Source organism: Heptranchias perlo, chromosome 19 (genome assembly GCF_035084215.1).
Source record: "Heptranchias perlo isolate sHepPer1 chromosome 19, sHepPer1.hap1, whole genome shotgun sequence".
Lineage (NCBI taxonomy): Eukaryota > Metazoa > Chordata > Chondrichthyes > Hexanchiformes > Hexanchidae > Heptranchias > Heptranchias perlo.
The window spans coordinates 7,856,422-7,877,016 of NC_090343.1; the positions used below are offsets into that span (position 1 = coordinate 7,856,422).

Below are 20,595 nucleotides of genomic sequence, written 5' to 3' on the forward strand. Positions count from 1 at the left end.
TTCTCTAAATCAGCACTTCAGATCCTATCTCCAGCTCTGAGTCATAGACTGTGGCACACTTTGGTTGTCAAAACAAACAACAGGAAACATGCGACCATTTTGCTTGCTCTGCTCTCATAATAGGGGAGGTTTAATTACAGTATCTTCCCTTGCCCTATCTTGACCTCGCTCGCTCACTGGAAACAGCCTCTGGCGTTCTCCAGGTCAGCGTGGCAGCTTTATTCCTTTCTGCAGAAGAGTAGGGAAGGATAAACTAGATGGGCCGATTGGCCTTCCTCTTCTGGTTCACTGTCACACTGAGTCAGGCAGACAAGGAAGAGGTCCCAAGTTCAACATCAACAACTTGCATTTATAAAGCGCCACAGGAGTGATTATCAAACAAAATTTGACACCGAGTCACATAAGGAGGTATTGGGACAGGTGACCAAAAGCTGGGTCAAAGAGGTAGGTTTTAAGGAGCCTCTTAAAGGAAGAGAGAGAGGCGGAGGGCTTTAGGGAAGGAATTCCAGAGCTTACAGACGCCAATGGAGGGGCAAAGGAAATCACGGATGCGCAACAAGCCGGAATTGGAGGAGCGCAGAGATCAGAGGGGCGCCAGGCGGGCATACCGATGAAAGCTCACCAGATTCGGCAAAGGGAGTTGGGCCGGAGCTGCCGCGTGAAGGTAAGCCGTGGGAGCGGGGGGGAGGGGAGGGGGGTCGTGACCGTGGATGTTAATTGTATCCATGTGATTTATATCAATTAGTGTTAATTGTATTCAGGTGGTGCGTATCAATTGGGGACTTTCTTGTATCTGTATATGAGAAAGCTTATCCAAGGTGCAGTGTGTGTAATGTGGAGCTCTGTGAATAGAGGCTTGGAACCAACTGAAGACCAGGCTCCAGTATTCTATCTCTCACCGCCGGGCTATCCAGCTTGTAACAGAGGAGAGGGTGGGGGTCCTGGGGAGGCAGATGCTCGGATTATTTTTGTGGATCCCGGAGGTGATTTCCTGCTCCTCTGTGGCCCACAAAAAATAACTCGACACTTACCTTTAACCAAATCTCTTCCATCGCCTATGGAATTGATCGGGAATAGCAATCAGCGGTCTTCTTCTCTTAGAATCATAAAATCAAACAATAGAACTGTGCAACATTGAGAGATGGGATGCCTTTGCCAAGCGAGAATTTTTTTTGTTGTTTAACATTGTGAATTGTAAAGAAGCCGTGATTTCCCAACATCAGGTCAGCTAACTCAGCACAGAGCAGCAATTAAACCCACAGCTTTCATGCAGCACAGAAGGAGGCCATTCAGCCCATTGTGCCCTTGCTGGCTCTTTGAAAGAGCTATCCAATTAGTCCCACTCCCCGTACCCTGCAATTTTTTCCCCTTCAATTTAACCAATTCCCTTTTGAAAGTTATTATTGAAACTGCTTCCACCGCCCTTCCAGGCAGTGCATTCCAGATCATAACAACCCGTTGAGTTAAAAAATTTCTCCTCATCTCCCCTTTGGTTCTTTTGCCAATAACCTTAAATCGGTGTCCTCTGGTTACTGACCTTCCATCCAGTGGAAACAATTTCTCCCGATTTACTCTATCAAGACCCTTCTAAAGTTTGAAGGATCCTATGTTGTAGGACCCCAATTTCCATATGAAGAGGGGCCCATCACCTGAATCAGGTAGGGGCTTTGAAGAGAGTCAAAATCAACTGCAAACAGTCTGCCGACACTCACTGTCCATGCTCACACGCAAGGAATGCAAATGTGGGTGAGATCCCAGAGTGCGATTGGCACTGGGGAATCTGTACCCCAGTAATCAGCAAGATCAGGAGAGATGAGGAGGAAATTAGAAGGGAAATAAAGATGATAAAACTCTCCGAGTATATCATTTTCTCGGCAGTGTATTTTAAAATCCCGACTATTTCACGTTGTTACACCATCTACAAGGCACAAGTCAGGAGTGTGATGGAATACTCTCCACTTGCCTGGATGAGTGCAGCTCCAACAACACTCAAGAAGCTCGACACCATCCAAGATAAAGCAGCCCGCTTGATTGGCACCCCATCCACCACCCTGAACATTCACTCCCTTCACCACCGGCGCAAAGTGGCTGCAGTGTGTACCATCCACAGGATGCACTGCAGCAACTCGCCAAGGCTTCTTCGACAACACCTCCCAAACCTGCGACCTCTACCACCTAGACGGACAAGAGCAGCAGGCACATGGGAACAACACCACCTGCACGTTCCCCTCCAAGTCACACACCATCCCGACTTGGAAATATATCGCCGTTCCTTCATCGTCGCTGGGTCGAAATCCTGAAACTCCCTTCCTAACAGCACTGTGGGAGAACCTTCACCACACGGACTGCAGCGGTTCAAGAAGGCGGCTCACCACCACCTCCTCGAGGGCAATTAGGGATGGGCAATAAATGCTGGCCTTGCCAGCGACGCCCACATCCCATGAACGAATAAAAAAAAAACTTTAATTTTTATGTGACTTTGCTGTTTGCAAACTGCAGTAATGGTTTACACGAGTCGGGCTAGATCTTGACCTCGCTTGCGATTGTATAACGGGCGATTCGCGAGACGGCAGCCCGTTCTACACCTCTCCCCATTTTTATTTCCGTGGCAGTCAAAGTCAAGATCTACTCTGAGGTGTCTGTATGTGTGATTTGGGACCGTGCGTATCCCTAAAACCTAAATACTGGCAACAAGAAAATAATGTCTACTTCACAGGAATCTCCAGTTACGATTGTTCGGTTAACAGGAATTGGTGCAGTTGAAAAACATTTCTTAGATTCTCGGTTTCTATTCGTTTCTCAGGTATTCGCTTTTAATGAGGAAGTCCCTCCCTCAGCAGTCCTTTTGAAAATCAGTTACAAAAAACTGTCGTGAACTTTCAGATCCCTCTGGGGAATTTTCTGACTACTTCAGTTGATTTATTTTTGTATAGACAGTGTCAGGCCGATGATATCATTGGGGGAATTGGTTGGCAGCAGTTCCTGAGATTGGCAGGTGGCGGGGGCTTTTTTGGCTCAGCGCCCATCGGAACAGTAACTGTTGGCCAGGAATTTACTCTGCTGCGGGAGAACTTCGATTTTTTTCGAATTGTCTCTGGCCGCACAGGACCATTTGAATACAACGGGCATACATTTTTATTTAGAAATAGGAGCAGGAGTAGGCCATACGGCCCCTCGAGCCTGCTCCGCCATTCAATCAGATCATGGCTGATCGTCGACCTCATCTCTACTTAACTGCCCGATCCCCATATCCCTTGATTCCCCTAGAGTCCACAAACCTAGCGATCTCAGCCTTGAATACGCTCAACGACTCAACATAGAGTTACCAACTCTGGTTCAACATACTCCTGGAGGTTTCATCACATGATCTCCCACCCGGTCAAACAGCCTTTCTTTTCCCCCATCTCCAATATCTTTATAACTAGTAAGCAAAAATGTTCAAAGAAAATGAAAAGAAACACACAAATTTTTTTAATGCCCCTGTGATTTTAACAGAGAATGTACAGCACAGAAACAGGCCGTTCGGCCCAACAGGTCTATGCTGGTGTTTATGCTCCACACGAGCCTCCTCCTCCCTCCCTACTTCATCTAACCCTATCAGCATATCCTTCTATCCCTTTCTCCCTCGTCTTTATCTAGCTTCCCCTTAAATGCATCTAAGCGAGTCGCCTCAACTACTCCTTAAGGTAGCGAGTTCCACATTCCAAACCGCCACTTTCTCCCGCATTAATCTCTGGGACACAGCTGTGAGCAACCCACGAGAAAAAAACATAGGGGCATTAAAAAAACTGCGTGTTTCTTTTTTCATTTTCTTTGAACACTTCCGTTTGTCGCTTGTAGATGGGAAAATCGGTTGTTTTGCCTAACCGTTAAGAATCGTCCAATCGGCATTCCAATTGGCACGGGAAGGCGGTGCGCTGTGAGGATTGACGTGTTTGGTGACCAATGGCGGGAGCGTGGGGGCGGGGCAGTTGGAGGAGGTGGCCATATGACGAAACCGCCAGGAATACGTGCAACCAAAGTTGGCAACCCTATTGTGTAAGGGACTGGCAAAGTTGATCCAGGCAAATCCCTCCCTATCTCTGTAACCGCTACAGCCCTCCGAGATCTCTAGGTTCCTCAATTCCGGCCTCTGGCGCATGCCTGATTTTCATCGGCCCACCAGTGGCGGCCTTGCTTTCAGCTGCCTAGGCCCTAAGCTCTGGAATTCCCTCCCTAAACCCCACCGCCTCTCTCTCCTTTCAGACGCTCCTTAAAACCTACCTTTTTGACCAATGCTTTTGGCCACCTGTCCTAATATCCCCTTATTTTGTCTGATAACGCTCCTGTGAAGCGCCTTGGGAAGTTTTGCTACGTTAAAGGCACTATATACATGCAAGTCCTCCGAGCGCCTCAACATTCCCAAGGGGGCCACTGCCGGCCCCAGTTTGGCACCCCCTCCCGTTCTTCCCCAACCCCCTCCCAATCGAGACTTGCCTGTCAGCGAGGCAAGCAGCTCAACATTCAACCTTAAAAAATGGGCGAACGGCCTCCGATCCATGACAGGCGCCAGCAGCTCTCCCAAATAATTTCAATGAGGCCCAATTCTGAGCCAGGCCACGGGCCTCCCAGTTGGGGCATGCACTCCGTATGAATCTGTAGAATTTACAGCTCAGAAACAGGCCATTCGGCCCAACTGGTCCATGCTGGTGTTTATGCTCCACACAAGCCTCCTCCCACCCTGCATCTTCTCACCCTATCAGCACCTCCTTCTTTTCCTTTCTCCCTCATGTGTTTATCCAGCTTCCCCTTAAACGCATCTATGATATTCGCCTCAACTACTCCTTGTGGTAGCGAGTTTCACATTCTAACCATTCTCTGGATAAAGAAGTTTCTCCTGAATTCCTTATTGGATTTATTGGTGACTATTTATAGCCCCTAGTTATCGTCTCACCCCTCTACCTGATCAAACCCTAATAGGTCAGCTCTCAATTTTCTCTTTTCTAGAGAAAAGAGCCCCAGCCTGTTCAGCCTTGCCTGATAGGTATAACCTCTCAGTTCTGGTATCATCCTTGTGAGTCTTTTTTGCACCTTCTGCAGTGCCTCTATATCCTTTTTATAATATGGAGAACAGAACTGTGCACAGTACTCCCAAGTGCGGTCTAACCAAGGTTCTATAAAAGTTTAACATAACGTCTCTCAACGATCAGCTTCAGTCGCGAGGATGAGTAATGCAACAACTCCCATTTATATAACCCCTTTAACGTAGTAAAAACGTCCCAAGGCGATTCACAGGAGCGATTATCAGACAGAATTTGACACCGAGCCACACAAGGAGATATTAGGACAGGCGACCAAAAGCTTGGTCAGAGAGGTAGGTTTTAAGGAGGGTCTTGGAGGAGAGAGAGGGAGAGATGCACTGAGGGAAAAAAGAAAGGTTAACATTTTGGACGTAGCCCTTTGTCAGAGCTGAAGAGTGTTCCAACGGGTCGAATACAAACAAAATACCAGCCTGTCTTATCTGTGCACCGATGCTGACTGACCTGCTACGTCTTTCAGAATTTTCTTTTTGATTTTGTTTCAGGAAGTGGTGACCAGCATCTGCATCAAAGTGGTTATTCATTGAACAGGAATTACTTGATACAGGGAATTGCTTGTTCACTGGGTTGAATGCCTTGTTGTGCCCGATTTGTGTGTATTTGTTTTGCTTTCCGCTTGGCAAAACGCTCTTGTGCAATTGTGTGGCTATTTGTGTGCTGCTCAGCACATCCGATCTATTCTTACTGCTCTACACGGACCAGCATTCTGTGGCAGGAAGAGATCAAGAGCCATAAGCCTTTCTGATCCAAACTGGCACAGCATCAGCTTCATCGTTGTGCAACATTGAGAGATGAGTTGCCTTTGCCAAGTGAGAATTTTTTTTGTCGTTTGACATTGTGAATTGTACAGCAGCCGTGATTTCCCAACATCAGATCAGCTAACTCAGCACAGAGCAGCGATTAAACCTACATCCTTCCTGGTCCGTATGATTTAGAATCATCGAATGATACAGCACAGAAGGAGGCCGTTCAGCCTATCATGCCGAGGACAGAGAGGTCAGGGTGGGAGTGAGACGGAGAATTAAAGTGGCAAGTGACCAGAAGCTCAGGGTCACGCTTGTGGACTGGGCGGAGGTGTTCAGCAAAGCGATCACCCCAGTCTGCGCTTGGTCTCCCCAGTGAAGAGGAGACCTCATTGTCTGCAGCGAATACAGTATCGTAAATTGAAAGAAGTACAAGTAAATCGCTGTTTCACCTGGAAGGAGTGTTTAGGGACCTGGACGGTGAGAAGGGAAGAGGTGAAGGGGCAGGTGTTGCATCTCCTGCGCTCGCACAGGAAGGTGCCGTGGGGAGGAGAGCGGGTGTTGGGGGTGATGAAAGAGTGGACCAGAGTGTCGCAGAGGGAGCGGTCCCTTCAGAATGCTGAAAGGGGAGGAGGAGAAGATGTGTTTGGTGGTGGCATCGCACTGGAGGTGGCGGAAATGGCGGAGGATGATGCGTTGAATGTGGAGGCTGGTGGGGACAAGGGGGAACCCTATCATGGTTCTGGGAGGGAGGGGAAGGGGTGAGGGCAAAAGTGCAGGAAATGGGACGGACACGATCGAGGGTCCTGTCAACCACAATGGAAGGGAATCCTTGGTTGAGGAAAAAGGAAGACATATCGGAAGCACTGGTGCGGAAGGCGGCATCGTCAGGACAGATGCGATGGAGACGGAGAAACTAGGAAAAGGGAATAGAGTCCTTACAGGAAGTGGGGTGAGAGGAAGTGTAATCAAGATGGCTGTGGGAGTTGGTGGGCTTATAGTCGATATTGGTTGACAGCCTATCCCCAGACATGGAGTTAGAGGAGCCGAGGAAGGGAAGGGAAGAGTCGGAGATGGACCATGTGAAGGTGAGGGAGGGATGGAAATTGGTTCTTTGAAACAGCTATCCAATTAGTCCCACTCCTCCAGAGCCCTGTAAATTTTTCCCCTTCAAGTATTTATCCAATTCTCTTTTGAAAGTTATTATTGAATCTGCTTCCACCGCCCTTTCAGGCAGTGCATTCCAGATCATAACAACTCAGTGAGTAAAAAAAATTCTCATGTCCCCCTCTGCTTCTTGTTCCAATTATCTTAAATCTGTGACCTCTGGTTACCGACCCTCCTGCCACTGGATGCAGTTTCTTTTTATTTACTCTATCAAAACCGCTCATAATTTTGAATACCTCTATTAAATCTCCCCTTAACATTCTTTGCCCTAAGAAAAAAAAAGAAAGGCTTGCATTTATATAGCGCCTTTCACGACCTCAGGCTGTCACAAAGTGCTTTACAGCCAATGAAGTGTAGTCACTGTTGTAATGTAGGAAACGCAACAGCCAATTTGCGCACAGCAAGATCCCACAAACAGAGGAGCTGAGGAGAAACAATCCCAACTTCTTTATTCTCTCCACATACCTGAAGTCCCTCATCCCTGGTACCATTCTAATAAATCTTCGCTGCACCCTCTCTAAGGCCTTGACATCTTTCCTAAAGTGTGACGCCCAGAATTGGACACAATACTCCAGCTGAGGCCTAACCAGTGATTTATAAAGGTTTAGCATAACTTCCACATCTGGCAATGCATTTGTACACTGAGCTATTGGGGAACTCGGATTAGACACTACTGAAAGGTAAGGGTAGGGGGGGGAGGTTATTTGTGGCCTGTTACGGTTATGGGTCTGCCACAGATACTTGCTTGGGTTCAGTGGCATGGGCACAATCTTTCATGTTCTGTGCACACAAGCTGTAGTTTTTTTTTAAATTAATTCTCGGGATTTGGGCGTCACTGGCAAAACTGGTAATTTTATTGCCTGTCCCTAGTTGCCCTGAGAAGGTGGGTCACCTTCTTGAACCATTGCATGTAGCAGTTTGATACAACTGACCTCCATGCTAGGCCACTTCAGAGGGCAATTAAGAGTCAACCACATTGGTGTGGGACTGGAGTCACATATAGGCCCAGACCGGGTAAGGACGGCAGGTTTCCTTCCCCTAAAGGGAACCGGTTGGGTTTTTATGACAATCCGACAGCTTTGTGACTTTTCCTGATACCAGCTTTTTATTTCCAGCTATTTATTTATCCCGTGATGGGGTTTGAACTTACGTCCTATTGGATTATTCATCCAGGCCTACTGGGTCACTAGTCCAGATACTTTTTGGATTGCTCTCGCAAAGAGGTATCCTGGAAGAATGGCATCAAATGGGCTGATGGACCACCTTAATCCAAACTTAGCGAGCAATCTTGTTACGTGTTCAAAGTCTCCATAGAACCACTGAAGTATACAGCACAGAAGGAGACCAAATGGCCCATTGTGTCTAGAACTAATCTCGCGGTCCTGCTCTCTCCCCTTTGAGTTGGGAACCAATTTGTCCCAAAGTTAAAACACTTTGAATCACGCCATTTGATGCTAGAGTGTGAAATTCCTCCCTCTGGTATTTAACAGATCAATTACTTATCATTATAATGAATTAATTCCTTCAGTAAAATAACAGAAGAAGGAATTTCACATGATTGCATTAGGTATTTGCATACTGGTAGGTGTCAGCCTCGGTTCAGCGGCAACACTCATTACCTCTGAGTCATGAAGCTCATAGGTTCAAACTCTCCTTCAGTGACTTGAACACATAATCCAGGCTGACACTTCAATACAGTACCCAGGGAGTGCTGCACTGTTGGAGGTGCAGCCTTTTGGATGAGATGTTAAATCAAAGGCCCCGCCTGCCTTCTTAGGTGAACGTAAAAGATCCCACGGCATTATTTGTAGAAGAGCAGGGGAGTCCTGGCCAACATTTATCCCTCAACCAACATCACTAAGAAAAACATTCTCATTTATCTCATTGCTGTTTGTGGGATCTTGCTGTGCGCAAATTGGCTGCCGCGTTTCCTACATTACAACAGTGACTGCATTTGAAAAGCACTTAATTGGCTGTGAATGTCCTGAGGTCGTGAAAGGTTCTATATAAATGCAAGTTCTTCCTTTCTTTACCTCTGCATATTATTTTAATGCCTTTGAATGTACTTTTATTTCTAACTAATGCACGCCGTGATGCTTTTAAGCCGTTAAATTAATTTTCTCCTCGTTTTCCTGTCTCCAGATCTCCCAGCTCCAAACAGCATAACCATGCTGCGAGACAGGGCAGTACACCAATCCCCAACGTTACCACCACCCTCCCACGTGGATACTGTAGTGTAGTGGCTATGTTTCTTGGACGTGTAATCCAGAGTTCAAATCCCACCATGGCAGTTTAAGAATTTGAATTCATTTTAAAAATCTGGAAATAGAAAACTGGTGTCTGTAAAAGTGAGCGTGAAGCTGTCGGATTGTCATAAAAACCCAACTGGTTCACTACTGTCCTTTAGGGAAGGAAACCTGCCGTCCTTACCCGGTCTGGGCCTATATGTGACTCCACTCCCACACCAATGTGGTTGACTCTGAAGTGGCCTAGCCCCCTCAGTTGTATCAAACTGCTACACCTCATTGAATCATAGAATGATACAGCATAGAAGGAGGCCAATCAGCCCATCATGCCCGTGCCGGCTCTTTGAAAGAGCTATCCATTTAGTCCCATTCCCCTGCTCTTTCCCCGTAGCCCTGCAAACTTTTCCCCTTCAAGTATTTATCCAATTCCCTTTCGAAAGTTATTATTGAATCTGCTTCCACCGCCCTTTCAGGCAGCGCATTCCAGATCGTAACAACTGGCTGCTTAAAAATATCTCTCCTCATTTCGTCTCTGGTTCTTTTGCCAATTATCTGCAGGGAGTTCAAGAAGAAGGCCCATCACCACCTTCTCAAGGGCAACTAGGGATGGGCAATAAATGCCGGCCTCGCCAGTGATGTCCACATTCCGAGAATGAATTTTTTTTTAAAAGCCTTTGGCCAATACCACTCTACAACTGTAGGAGGGCAGCCTGCTCTGGCTCTCTGGGAAAGCAACTCGACTCTGAATTTGCTTAAATTGGGTCGATACTTAGAAGAATAAAAACGTAACCTGTTCTACCTGTAACTGAATCCGTATTTTGACTAACAGCAGGGCGCAGCTCGAGACAGCTGCAGAGCAGTCAACCAAATAACAATCACTCCCAAAATGCATCTGAAACAAGGGCTGGAAACACTCAGAAGGTTCAGTCAGCATCTGTGGAGAGAACAGACGAGTTAATGTTCCAAAGCCTGAAGCCTCAGCTTGCCCGTAAACTTGAGCTTATCCAAGACTCTGCTGCCTGTATCCTAACTCGAACACCAAGTCCCGTTCACCCATCACCCACTGTGCTCACTGAACTACGTTGGTTCCTGGTCCGGCAATGCCTCAAATTTAAAATTCCCATCCTTGATTTCAAATCCCTCCATGGCCTCGCCCCCTCCCTATCTCTGTAACCTCCTCCAGCCCCTACAACCCTCCGAGATCTCTGCGCTCCTCCAATTCTGGCCTCTTGCGCAACCCTGATTTTCATCGCTCCACCATTGCCTTCAGCTCTTCCTTTGGGAGCCACATAAGGAGATATGAGGACAGGTGACCAAAAGCTTGGTCAAACAGGTAGATTTTAAGGTGCGACTTAAATGAGGAGGACCAAAGAGGGTCAGGGAGGGAATTCCAGAGATTAGAGCCTAGGCAGCTGAAGGCACGGCCGCCAATGGCAGAGAGAAGGAAGTCAGGGATGCGCAAGAGGCCAGAATTGGAGGAGCGCAGAGATCTCGGAGGGTTGTAGGGCTGGAGGAGGTTACAGAGATAGGGAGGGGTGAGACCAGGGAGGGATTTAAACACGAGGATGAGAATTTCAAACTTGAGCCTTCCAGGACCCGGAGCCAATGTAGGTCAGCGAGCACAGGGGTGATGGGTGAACGGGACTTGGTGCGAGTTAGGGTACGGGCAGCAGAGTTTTGGAGCAGCTCAAGTTTATGGAGGGTGGAAGAAGAGAGGCCCACCACCTCGCAACTCCACTTGAAAGCAGCGAGCGCAGGGATTGACGTTGACCCTGACACAATCCTAGTCATTTGGCTTCATGCCACACCACATGGCAAGCTTGGCAGTGCTACCCTTCTGGGAAATACAGGAGCTTTAGCCTTTCCAATGAAACGGTGACGTGAGTTAGACATGACGTAATGTTACATCACTGTGCAGAGAATAATATGAGACCAGAAAAGCAATGCAGACTTGAAATGTAACAAATGCTCCTGGCCTGGGTTACGGTGTGCAAGCCATGTGCTTTGCAGAGATCACATTCCTTTGCTAACCTTGCATTCCTATTTATAGCTATCATGACTGAATATTATTCTAAGAAATGGAATTCATATAATGCAGAACAGTTCCTCATAGTCCAAGCCCTATGTCACCACTACCCTTTCTTCACAGCTCCCCCTTGTTATTGTTTGTGGACAATTCTCTGACAAGTTGCTGCTTTCAGGGTGTTGCTGGCTTCTAGCTTTTCCTCATGGCCATCAGCCAGCACCGCACCAGCAAAAGCACCTGCAACTTTTGCGTAAGACTGGGTTTACAACACAGCCTCGTATCCTGTGGAAGTGATTAAACATATGAGCACACACTCCCACAGCATTTGCTGGCTCCCGGCTCTGCCTGCAATCTTCCCACGAGGGGGAATTTTTATGTTGTAGGAAAGAGAATGTGTTTTTTTTCCACACACAAAATGATTTTTTGATTTTTTTTTTTGACAAACGGTTTCCTGTGAAATTCTCTGTGTTTCTTTTTAAATCCTTGCAACAGATATGCAGTTAATCGTTGCTCAGGGAATGACTATAAGATGTTACTCATGTATTGAGAATATTTACTGGATGAGCAGGAAGCGCCTCTTTTAAAGAGGGCCCTGTTTTCATGAACGTGTTTCAGAAACTCTTTTAGCTTGTATTTTTTTTTGGGGGGGGGAGTTGTGGGGGGGGGGTGGGGGCGGTGAGCCGCAGGAGTTCGGCCCGTGTCATAGTTGTCATGGTGACGTTATGCGATGAAGCATTTCGGGGCGATTTACACTGTCAGGTCACGAGCTTGTGAACATGAAGAATGTTCACCGTGGCCCCAAAATTCTGGGATCCCTGCCCTGCCGCTGGGAAAAGTGGTCTAGTGGGATTGGCGGCTGTCCGTGTTTGTTGACCTTGAACCCCGTACCAAAATCGCAGGAATGGGGTCATTTAAATAGTAAGGGCGAATGGCCCATCCCTGTAAAGAAAGAAAGACTTGCATTTATATAGCGCCTTTCACCACCTAAGAACAACAACCATTAAAATAAAATCCACAGTGTTCCTCACGTTCACTCCGCCCCCCACCCCCCGACCGGTCATCTTCGAATTTGATTTTTGATGAAGTAAAAACAAAGTTACCAGCAGACTATTGTAGGGGAAAGTACAGTTCACCTCACGGCATGTTTCCTGGTCTAAAGTCCAGCACTTGCCAGCTTTCTGTTGGGCTGAACTCCTGGGATTTTCCAGCTTGGACCCGATGAGTCAATCATGGGAATCTCCCATTCTATACAGGGCCTGATGCTGGGAGCTCACCAAGGAGAGTAAAGGCCCGCTGGAAGGCCTTACTACATTAAAGGCGCTACATAAATGCACGCCGTTGTTGTTGTTGTTGTTGTTGACGTCATTTAAAGGCATGTAGCCTCTTAAAGGTAAATGGCTGCATATGGGGCCAAAAATTGTTTCAGCCTTTCTTCAACCTGTAATTGTTTGCCTTGCGGCTAAAAGTTCTCCCATCCCATTCCTTATTCTTACTCTCACACTGACAGATTGTTATGGGGGAAAAGTACACTGTACCCCATTCCCGGAGTATACCCTGGCACTGATAGATTGCAATAGGGGTAAGTATTCCTCATTTTTTATGCTTCCCCAAGTGATAGGGGTCAGTACGCCATTTCTTGTGCTGTTTTTTTTATTCATTCATGGGATGTGGGCGTCGCTGGCGAGGCCGGCATTTATTGCCCATCCCTAATTGCCCTCGAGAAGGTGGTGAGCCACCTTCTTGAACCGCTGCAGTCCGTGTGGTGACTGTTCTCCCACCGTGCTGTTAGGAAGGGAGTTCCAGGATTTTGACCCAGCGACGATGAAGGAACGGCGATATATTTCCAAGTCGGGATGGTGTGTGACTTGGAGGGAAACGTGCAGGTGGTGTTGTTCCCATGTGCCTGCTGCTCTTGTCCTTCTAGGTGGTAGAGGTCGCGGGTTTGGGAGGTGCTGTTGAAGAAGCTTTGGCGAGTTGCTGCAATACATCCTGTAGATGGTACACACTGCAGCCACGGTGCGCAAATGGTGAAGGGAGTGAATGTTTAGGGTGGTGGATGGGGTGCCAATCAAGCGGGCTGCTTTGTCCTGGATGGTGTTCCTGGCAGTGACGCACTGATGTTGGTGCAGTGTATACTACTACACCTATCCCTGTACTAAAGGATTAATTTGATTAAAAAGTTCTACCTCTGAGACTTTTACAGAAGGTTAAGGTTCATAAAATAAACAATGAACAGCAACTGATGGTCACTGAAGGGTATAGTTTGCTCATCATTGGGAATGGCTGGACCAGCAACAAAATGGGCAAGTGGGCCTGGAAAATTGGGACTTACAATACTGCAGAGGCCTGGCCTGCATCATACGCTGGGCTAATTTATGCCTCACATCGTCTCAGCTGGGGTTTTGTGCCCAATTCTGAGCACCACACTTTTTGAAGGATGCCACGGCCTTGGGGAGGGTGCAGAGGAGATTTACTAGAATGGTACCAGGGATGAGGCACTTCAGTTATATGGAGAGATTAGAGAAGCTGGGATTGTTCTCCTGAGAGCAGAGAAGGTCAAGGGGAGATTTAATAGAGGTGATCAAAATTATGAAGGGTTTTGATAAAAGTAAATAGGGAGAAACTGTTTCCACTGGCAGGAGGGCCGGTAACCAGAGGAGACAGATTTAAGGTAATTGGCAAAAGAGCCAGAGGGGAGATGAGGAGAAATTTTTACATGCCGCTAATTGTTATGATCTGGAATGCACTGGGATGTGGGCGTCGCTGGCGAAGCCAGCATTTATTGCCCATCCCTAATTGCCCTTGAGAAGGTGGCGGTGAGCCGCCTTCTTGAACCGCTGCAGTCCGTGTGGTGAAGGTTCTCCCACAATGCTGTTAGGAAGGGAGTTCCAGGATTTCGATAGTAACCATTCAATAGTGACTTTCAAAAGGGAATCGGATAAATACTTGGAAAGGAAAAATTTGCAGGGCTATGGGGAAAGACCAGGTTTGGGGGTGGGTAGTGGGACTAATTGGATAGTTCTTTCAAAGAGCCGGCACAAGTGTGATGGGCCGAGTGGCCCCCTTCTGTGCTGTAAGGTTCTGTGATTACTGACCATACACTGAAGGCGTCCATAAGTGACGACATATGTCAACAAGTTTAATCAAGGGAGGCACTTCAAGGGCATTGGAGCATTAGTCAAATCAGATTATTTAATGTAATGCTCTGACACTCCTCGCTAAGAAAATTGCGAGCAGGTTTATGTACCATAACGTCATGAGGGCAGTGAGGCAATGCGGAGAGTCACGTCACCACTCAAGTTTCCTTTTATCATTCACAAATTTAAGGTGATAGTCTGACACATGAGCCAATACCATCACTAATTGCACCATTGTGTATTTCACCACTGCAATGCTGCCCTTTCAAAGCTAGAATGTCATTGGAGACGCAAAGAAACTGAGACACTGGAGCCCGTCCAAATTGGGGTGTGATCCAGGTGCAGCCCACGCTAAAGAGGACCATGGCAAATCGGTCCGCCGGCTTCATTGGAAAAGCTGCGGGCGCCAATCGCAGCCTACGGCCGGCAACCCTCAAGGATTGTCCTGAAGTCTCCAGGAACTAAAGATTAATCTCCTGGACACTGCTGCCAGCAAAACACCCAGGGGGAGAAAAATAATTTTAAAATTGTCTGCGTGTGTTTTCTCTTTGAACACTTTTGTTTATTAGATATGGAAATATTGGAGATGGGGAGAAAAAAAAAGGATGCTGGACTGGGTGGAGGTGGGACGTCATGTGATGAAACCTCCAGAAATAAGTCCAACCAGGGTTGGCAACCCTATTGTGGCCTCAGAGGCAGCTCTGGGGAAAGGAGTGAAATTGGCCAGCTTATGGTGAGGGGGAGACACCCGGGTGGGGATGGGGGTGAGGGTCAAGCGGGGCCCCAGCAGCAACCCACAGTTTTAATGCAAAGCCAAGAAGAGCTCCTCCTGTCCCTCCTGGCTCCACATTCAGGTAAGTGGTGAATTTTTTTTTTTAAATACTTACCTGTTTTTGCTGGCGGCCTCCAGCTGTCCCCTTAAAGGCCACGGGTCTGGCTGCTTCCCGCCTGAGAAAACTGATCCACTCCAGCGTGGCGCAGGCTGGGGTCAGTCGGGAAACAATTTCGCGAAAGGTCGGCCTGAAGTTGGGTTTATGCCCCCGATTTGCACGGGCAACGGGCCACCAGCCAGTTTCAGGAGGCCGCCCTAACCAACAGAGACATGGGAACATAGGAACAGGAGGAGGCCATTCAGCCCCTCGAGTCTGTTCCCCCGTTCAATTAGGTCATGGCTGATCTGTACCTTAACTCCATCTACCCGTCTTGGTTCTGTAACCCTTAATACCCTCGCCAAAAAAAAATCTATCAATCTCAATTTTGAAATTTTCAATTGACCCCCAGCCTCAACAGCTTTTTTTTGGGGGGGAGAGAGTTCCAGATTTCCACTCCCCTTTGTGTGAAGAAGTGCTTCCTGACATCACCCCTGAACAGCGTAGCTCCAATTTTAAGGTTATGCCCCCTTGTTCTGGACTCCCCCCACCAGAGGGAATAGTTTCTCTCTATCTACCCTATTGAATCCTTAAATCATCTTAAACACCTTAATTAGATCACTCCTTAATCTTCTATACTCAAGGGAATACAAGCCTAGTCTATGCAACCTGTCCTCATAATTTAACCCTTTTAGCCCCGGCACTCATGTGCCACACGCCATATTGGACCCTTCAATGCTTCCTGGTGTTTACCTTCCCCCCGCCGTCCGCCACCACCCCCCCGCAACCCCGACTAATCTCTGCAAATTCAGCTCTAACTTGTCTGCCATTCTAGCTTCTGGATCAAATCTTATGGAGGCCTGGGAGGGAGACCAAGGACCAGATAACAGAGGAGAAATGGAGAGAAGTAGAGCAGGTCTTCACAACAAGGACAGATATTTCTGTGCTTTGCAGGAAGCTGAGGGGCACCTCAGTGGGGCTGAAGGGATCATTTGGAGCCTGGTGGTGGAAGTCCTCCTGTACCTGAAGCTTTGGTTGCAGATGGACAATATGATCGTGTCAAAGGCCCCGTGCTTCCATAGGAGCTAGGGGGACACGTCTGCAAAACAGTATGGCATCAGTTTTTGGAAATGTAGTTCACTCTTGGCCCTCAGTTCTGACATTATCCTCAGAATCTCAATGTTGAGGAGTGGTACTACAAAAAGCCACAAGTGACAAGGGTCCACAGGCCTGAGGGGCTAGTTCTCTGTGGACATGTTCCAGTGTCAAGTCCATCCTGTTGTCCAGCTCTAGGAGGGATCTGAGGACATCTTGGACCATGAGAGAGAGCCATGGTTGGTTTATCTTCAGGCTTTCGGGGATACCGAAGATCTAGATATCATTGTGGTGCCTCTAGTTATTGAGGTCTTCTGCCTTTGCAACCATTTCCATCCCCTCCATCATCGAGAGATCATTAGGGCTTGCTATGCTGCTACTTTATCACCACCTCCAAGGACGCAGGTCTCTAGATCCTTTGTCCATGTTCTGTCTGGGAGTTTGTCCAATGGAGGTGCTCAAGGAGCCCAGTACCTGGATGGTGGACGGGAAATTTCCAAGGCATCTTCGGATTTCCGTTTATTGGTCATCTGCAGACTTTGGCTCTTTGGCTGGGTGCCGATTCTGTCACTGTTTTTAGGGCAAATCCAGTGAATTGTTGAGTTTAGCGCAGGGAGCGCGAGTTGCTGCCCAGGTACCACAGTTTGGCGTGACGGTGAGGGGGGGGGAGGAGGATTTTCTGGGTACCGGCTGGTGGTGGGGGAGCTTCCCTGTCACCAGCACACACTCGGTACCCACTGCCGGTGCGTTCTTCGTTCCCCGTCTCCAGCGCGTGGTCGGAAAGTTACCCCCAGGAAATTCAGGGCCAGGACGCTCCCCCTCACCGGAATTCTCACCCTCATGCTCAAATCCCTCCATGATCTCGCCCCCTCCCTATCTTCATAATCTCTTCCAGCCCTACAACCCTCCGAGATCTCTGCGCTCCTCCAATTCTAGGCTCTTGCACATCCCCGATTTTCATCGTCCCTCCATTGGCGGCCGTGCCTTCAGCTGCCGAGGACCTAAACTCTGGAATTCCCTCCCTAAACCTCTCCGCCTCTCTACCTCTCTCTCCTCCTATAAGACACTCCTTAAAGGCCTACCTCACCCGTCCTAATAGTTCTTTATGTGGCTCAGTATCAAGTTTAGTCTGATTACACACCTGTGAAGCGCCTTGGGACATTTTATTACATTAAAGGCGCTCTTTAGATGCAAGTTGTTCTTGTTCAAATGTCGCAGAAACCCCATTTGTGCGGAGTGGGAGCAGCTCTGACGAAATTTCCCCACCACAGTTTCCAATCCCAACCACATATTGTCAAGCCAATGATTTAGGATCATAGAATCATACAGCACAGAAAGAGGCCACTCAGCCCATTGTGCCCATGCCAGCTCTTTGAAAGAAGTATCCAATTAGTCCCACTCCCCCTGGTCTTTCCCCACAGCCCTGCAAATTTGTCCTTTTTCAGGTACATATCCCGATTCCCCTTGAAACAAACTTCAACCAAAAAAAAAAACCATCTACGAGGAAAAAAATAATTAGAGCTTTGCAGAGTAACTACTAAATATAGCAATCTACGCTAATGTGTGCAGTTAAATGCAAATCTCAGCCAAGAAACAGTCTTATCCGAGTCCGACCAGTTCCAACAGGTTGGATCATAAAGGAACTCCCCTGAAATTATATTTTCAGGCAGTAGAGGAGACAATGCACACAATTTCACGGCCTGCTACTGAAAAGAGGCAGGAACCTGATTAATTTTAAGGGCCGATTTTCCACATCTCGCATCCCATGCACGGGTTGGGGGGCAAAGCCTTTATGGTCCGAAGGTGCTTCGCAGGAGCATAAATCAGACAAGCATTGTCACCGAGCCGAAGAAGGAGACATTAGGACAGGTGACCAAAAAAGTTTGGTCAAAGAGGTAGGTTTTAATCCCAGTCACTTACAGCAGTACGGTATCCAGGGCGTGATTGACGGGGTGAATTACCCATTCATCTCCATTCTGGCCATGAATGGTGATGTCACTGAATGCAGCCCTCACCACTAGCGGTATATCTCGCGCGCTGGCCGGTAGAAGGGGACTGGAAATGCGGTGCAGGCCAACTACCCCTGCAGGACCACCAGCCCAGAACGGGGCAAAGGTAGGCCCCCCTTTAGAAGGGGGCCGAAAGTAAGAATTCTCCACAAAACCCTGGGGTTCCAGGTGAAGTCCCAGACCTGGAGCTCCCCGGTGGGCTCCACACTCATCAGCCGGGAAGATGGGTACGCATCTTCCCCCTCCTCCCGGCTGCGATCCCTCTGACGTAGGTGAGCTTATTCGGGACGGACAGAGTTTGCACCCAAACCACCAGGCCGCGTGGAATCTGGCAGAGGAGGCCAGGACGCAGCCTAAGCCGTGGTCCTCCCGTCGCACTCCTGCCCGGCTTACAGTAGGAATGTGGCCCTAACACCCACAGAAATTCAAGGGGACCCGAATCTTTGCAGTTGCTGTTGAATTTCACACACGAGGCGTAGTGTTAAATGAAACTGGTTTCTACCAGTAGTTGCACTTCTGCTTGATTCCCCTTGTACGTTATTTGCCTCCTCCCACTTTAGGTTTCCCAAAACCAAACACCACAATCCATCCACCAGAGTAGGGCTGGCAACCTCTGCTGATGTCACTCCCCATGCGGTCACCATGAGCCCTTTTTGAGGGAGGAGAGGGAACTAACTCACTTTTGTTGACCGGAGGTTATTGGCTCAGTACAAAGAGGAGAAGAGTCAATTCTCTCTTAACTCTCAATTCGCTTTATTCACGTCGTTAGATCATATACATACAGCTTATACGTCTGGTTAGATACAAACATGCAGTTTGCACCAGGTTATACAGTTTTATACCCAAACTAGGATCTAAACGCACACCCACTAGGTTTCTCTGACACTCCCTGAGTGGTCACAGAATATAAGGGATAATACCCGAAAAGGAGAGCTGACGCTGGCCAGGCGTTCCGTTCTCTCTCTCTCTCGACGTCGTCTCTACGTCCCTGACGTAGGTTCTTCCACTTCTGCGATGGTTGGTCTCCGGAGTCTTCGCTCTGGCTCCACGCCCGAGATTCTTCATTCTTATTCCGAATCTTATCTCTTCAAGCTGTGCTCTCTCTCTCTCTCTCCCGTTGGTTTAGGCTTGCTCGCCTAGTCTGTGTCTTCTTCTCATTGGCTCTGTCCCAAGGACTTAGGTAGCATTACCTCATTACTCCTTTTCTAAATAAGGACTTGTGTCTTATCACATCTCCTTTGTCTTTCACAAAACTTAGCTAATTCAAACCGGTTCCAGCCAGCTCAGGCCAGCGACTGAACTCAGGTTACTTCAGTTGAAAAGTAGCTTTTGCCTGTGTGTCAGCAGTTCGGAATCTCAGGTTACTTCAGCCCCTGGCCAACACTTTCCAGTTTTACCTCCCTACAATGAGAGGTTTGTTTTCCCACACTGGCACAAGTGAGAACGGGAATTCACCGCTCTGGTATCCGAGCTGGGTGGGGGATGAGGGGAATTGTAAGCCAACACTCTATGGCAAAGGGTCGAGATGCACTAACGCACAATGTATCTGCTTGTCATCAGATCCTTACTTACCCAGCCTATGTCTATTCCCCACCATTTATAAAGAAAGGAAGCATTTTTTTTAGCACCCTTCATAGAAACATAGAAAATAGGAGTAGGAGTAGGCCATTCAAGCCTGCTCCGCCATTCAGTATGATCACGGCTGATCCTCTATCTCAATACCATATTTCCGCTCCTTTCCCCATACCCCTTGATGCCTTTTGTGTCTAGAAATCTATCCAGCTCCTTCTTAAATATATTCGGTGACTTGGCCTCCACAGCCTTTTGTGGTAGAGAATTCCACAGGTTCACCACCCTCTGAGTGAAGAAATTTCTCCTCATCTCAGTCCTAAATGTCCTATCCCGTATCCTGAGACTGTAAACCCCCCCCCCCCGCAGCCAGGGGAAACATCCTCCCTGTCTAGCCCTGTCAGAATTTTATATGTTTCAATGTCCCAAAGCTCTTCACAGCCAATGAAGTATAGTCACTGCTGTAAAGTAGGGAAACACAGAAGACACTTTGCACACCAGCAATGTGATACTGACCAGATAATCTGTTTTAGTGATGTTAGTTGAAGGGTAAATATTGGCCAGGAGAACTCCCCTGCTCTATCCTTTTGAAATAGTGCCATGGGATCTTTTACATCCAACCTAAGAGGGCTGATGGGACTATACTTTAATGTCTC

At 47.9% G+C, this 20,595-nt stretch overlaps 1 long non-coding RNA gene across 1 annotated transcript in view; it reads right to left on the reverse strand.

Moving 5' to 3' along the window:
- Nucleotides 1-5,704, reverse strand: part of LOC137335122 (uncharacterized) — a 6,952-nt gene extending 1,248 nt beyond the window's left edge. The window contains exon 1 of the long non-coding RNA XR_010966341.1: nt 5,523-5,704. This is a non-coding gene — a long non-coding RNA (uncharacterized lncRNA). The remainder of the gene's footprint in view (nt 1-5,522) is intronic.
- Between the last annotated feature and the right edge of the window lie 14,891 nt (nt 5,705-20,595).